Consider the following 4,408-nt stretch of genomic DNA (forward strand, 5'->3'; position numbering starts at 1 on the left):
ATGAAAGTTGTTCCAGGTTGAGCTAAAAAGTAGGAACCTTTAGAGCAGGGGTCTCAAACTCAACTTACTTGGGGGCCGCTGGAGGTAGAGTCTGGGTGAGGCTGGGTCGCATCACGTATTCCACAAAAGAAGGGTTTAAGGTATTCCAAAAAAGTACAACTGATCCAATCTTCTCAATCTTTATTAATAACAATTCAGAACATGAAAGGTTCTTCAGAACAAAGGCTTCTCCTACCTCCTCCTTGCTGCAAGAGACCTGGCAGCGCTTCCTCTTACACAGCTGAGCCACATTTGGCTTGAGGGAGGAAACAATTGAGACCCTCAGTATGGCTTGAAGATGCTCATCAGTAAGTTTGGACCTGTATTAAAGTTCATGGTGGAGAAAAGCTTTTCACATAAATAGAAAAAGGAAAAAAGAAAACAGGCTATATTTTCCCTCCACTTGATGAGACTCTCAAATGACGTTTCAAGGGACTAACGTTACTAATTTGTGTTGCTGTCACGAGCCTGAGCTGTGGTAACCCACAAGTGATAAAAAAAATATCAAACGCCCAGGGCAACGACTCGTGTAGGTGTGTGTGAGAAAAACACGCAGGCCGCACGAACACTAAACTTTGATGTCAAGTAGGGGCTCACAAAATATCATCCGTGAGTTTGAGACCTCTGCTTTTGAGGAATGGACGTTTAATTTTGAGCAAAAGAAGTTGTAATATTATCAGGATAAAAGTCTGAACATTTTAAGGAAAAATTAGCTACATTTTAAGAAATATGTTGTTATATTTTGAGCAGAACAATTGGAATATTTTGAGGAAAAAGACAAAACAAACAAAACGTTCCTCATACAATGTGTGACTGGTTTTATGTATTATCAGTATATTAAAAGCTCTGATAAAAGCTGAGAGGCTTATTCATGAAACTTTTCCTCTTTTTACATGTAAAGACTGATAATACGGTCTTCTTTGTGTAATACAACTTCACATATTAAAATCTTATTTTATCACTTTATACCTACAATATGTTTTAATTCTTATACTTTTCTTCAAATATTTTATTATTTTTTTAATATTAAAACTTTATTCTCACAATAGTACTGATTTAAAGAAATATTAGCACTTTATTGTTTTAACTTTTTCCCAAAATAGGACAATTTTAGTCTCAAAATATTATGACTATACAACAATTTTATTCTGAAAATATAACAGCTTTACTCTCTTAATACGACTTTTTCATGATAGAACTAGTTGAGGCTAAAAACATCATGATTTTGATCTGTAGATTTTGGGACTTTTTTCACAGTATTTCATTTTTTTTTCCTGAATATTACAAATTTATTCTTGAAATATTACAACTTTTTTTAGTGCCCTAATCTTCTATTTTAATTTAAATGTTAACCGATTGGAAACAAGATTGCCTAAAATGGGAAAAGTTCAATGTTAACTTTGGAAATTGACAAAAATATATTTTAAATCATGATCTGCTTGTCATCTTCCTGTCATGTCCACATCAGTGGATGCATCCTGAGTTTACAGTCATGTTAAAGAGTTTATTCCTGCATCTGTCTGCTGGTGAAGATCATGAGGTGCAAAATGAAGGCTGAAGAGAAGGCTCATGAGTGGACCTTGAGTCAAAGGACCACTCTGCAGACTCTTTACTTAAAGATGAGTTTTTTTCCATGAAGGTGTGAAGGAGTTCTCTGCTTGACAAAACAGCTTTACTGCCAGGTCCAGTCGGATTGAACAGAATCACTGTTTTCCTCAGCAGCAGAGGACTGCTCACCTGTATTACATTCAAAATATCAGCTGTTTCATGACAACTTGGTCAGAATCTCCAGAACATCTGCTAAATAACCTCCAGGTGCTGTTTCCAAAGTCATGATGAACATTTGTTGCGTGATCTCCCTCCCACAGGTTGATATCCTCGACGGATGAAAGTCACTGAGGTTTTGTCGTATTTGCTAATGAAGTTTGTTATTTATTGTCTGATCTTTTACTAGACAGTTGTTTTTCTACAGAGAAATAAGCTAGCACTGATTAAAGGTGTACAGTCTGTACAGGGACTGCTGTAGTACCCAGATCAAACTATAGAAGCCTCGACTAACTTAGTTTTGCACTGTCCACTTTAAAGATTCCGCACTCAAACATACTTTATGGTTCTAAAGTTATTTCAAATGTATTATATGAAGATGAATGGTGCAGATTCTTCAGCGCTGTTTTCATACAGCTTAGCTTTGACATGTTGGTTAATATGCCTATTTGCTTTTTGGCATCATTGGATGAGACGATTAATACAGTCACCTTAAGTTTTCTCCTTAATTGTGACACTTAAGTTTTAATTTCTCCTTAGCTGAGGGATTTACTTAAGGTGTTCTACATTATCCCTTAAAATTTTTAAGGGAAAACATTTACTGTGTTGAAAGTGACTTTACCCGTCGTCACCTCACAAACTTACCCTGTAACTGTAAAAGAAACAGCAGAAAAAAAGACAAGAAGAAAAGGTCAGGTGAGAGACACATATATATACCTTTTATATATCCTGGAAGGACAAACTACAAGTACATTTGATGCACAAGTAACAGAAACCAACAAATGTTGAGAATATGGAAAAAAAAATAAAAATAAAATCAAGAAGTCTGGATCTGTTCAGAGGAATGTTACGTTTTTGTTTTTACTTCTGTTGCTATGATTTTAGTGATTCTTTCTGTATAGACCAAGATCAACAGAAAACCCTAAATACATGAGTTAACTATTTAACAAACCCTTTAAGGGTGTTTTGTGTATCCAGCTTCATTTTAAGGAAACCTTGACTGACAAATGCACCATAAACACTCACAGTGACCACAACGTATGGTTGATGTCTCATTTAGAACTTAAAAAATTATATAATACATCTTCAAAATGCACTGAAATAAATGATTAAGGACTAAAACTAGCATAATGAGTTGTTCCAAAAAATAACAATTTACCTCTAAAAATTAGGAAGGCACAATATTTTTGAACTCATTTTGGCTGAAACTGGTAAATGCACATACTTTCCACCCACTTGCAGAGAACCTGAGAACTTTCCTGCAGTGGATGTAACATTACACCTACCGTCATCATGTGGCCATGCAGACATTAAATACAACGCTTTTCAAATGTACACATAATATAGTAATAATAATCGCAACAAGTATAAATAATATAGTTATACATGAGAAAAAATATGTCAACTTACACTAAAGAACGTGCCATATTTATTTTGTGGTTCTTTTTAATCCGTTACTAATATTTAATTTTAAATCCCTTATCAATATCAGCATCTTTGATATCAATTTAAAATGTACTCAAGTAAGAGTAAAAATGATTACTATTTGTTGATTTATGTATTTACTAGTTGTAAAAGCCAATAATGTAATAACATCCGATAATGTAACAAGGGCAGATAATGTAGTAAATTTGCACTTTTTAAAATGTAATAGGCCAATCACGTAATAACTGGCCAGTAACGTAATGAAAGTCCTGAACTAATAATGTAATAACTTTTGGCCAATAACATAATAAGTTATTACGTTATTGGCCTGGTAAAATATATATATATATATTTGAAAATGTAATAACCACTTAGCCAAAAGTTGGCCATTATTACATTATCGGCCGTTATTACGTTCTTGGCTTCTACACTAGTGTTTCTGAGCCAAGCAGCCTCAACATACATCATAAAAGCACATTTGAGTAAAATGATCAAACTTATGGCAGCACTATAATGTCCAGTAACATGTAACTGTATGTCAACATGGTTAGTTTAGCTCAGCACAGGTCACCTGGCTCTGCCCTGCACATCAGCACGCAGAAAACAGTCAATTGTCTTTTTTACGTTTTGGATTTTGCACAAATTAGGAAAGAAGAAGCAAATTATTGTTACAAATTTAAGCCAGAAAGCGAATAAGCGTGTTTCCAAAATGCCAAGCTGCTCCTTTAAAAGAACCCTGTTGAGCGACATGTATTTGACTTGTCTTGTTGTAAAGCACAATTGTGGATCATCATGAATCTTGCGGTGTAACAGTGTAAATAACACAGGAGGTGACTAACCGACGACACTTTCTCTGTAAATACTGACCTGAAGCCTCCTTCTGACAGACGTGTACACAGTGCCATGAACTAAAGATAGCTTTTATGTGTACGACATTTTATTTTTCTGCCCTGTTCATAACATTGTATGAGGAGTGGGGGGGAAGCAGCCCGTTTGTATAGACTTTAAAACATTGTGTACTTTATAAGTGATGAGTCTAATTATTAGTGTTTTATATGTAACAATTTCAGGCACCATGTATCAATGGTTTCAGGACCGTTTTACAGATGTGGATGTGGTGTGAACTGTCACTGTTTTCTATGTACTGTATACTCCTGAGCAGTAAAAATAGAAAAAAAAA

The sequence above is a fragment of the Stegastes partitus genome, unplaced genomic scaffold (assembly GCF_000690725.1).
Source record: "Stegastes partitus isolate 25-593 unplaced genomic scaffold, Stegastes_partitus-1.0.2 Scaffold496, whole genome shotgun sequence".
In the NCBI taxonomy this organism is placed as follows: Eukaryota; Metazoa; Chordata; class Actinopteri; family Pomacentridae; genus Stegastes; species Stegastes partitus.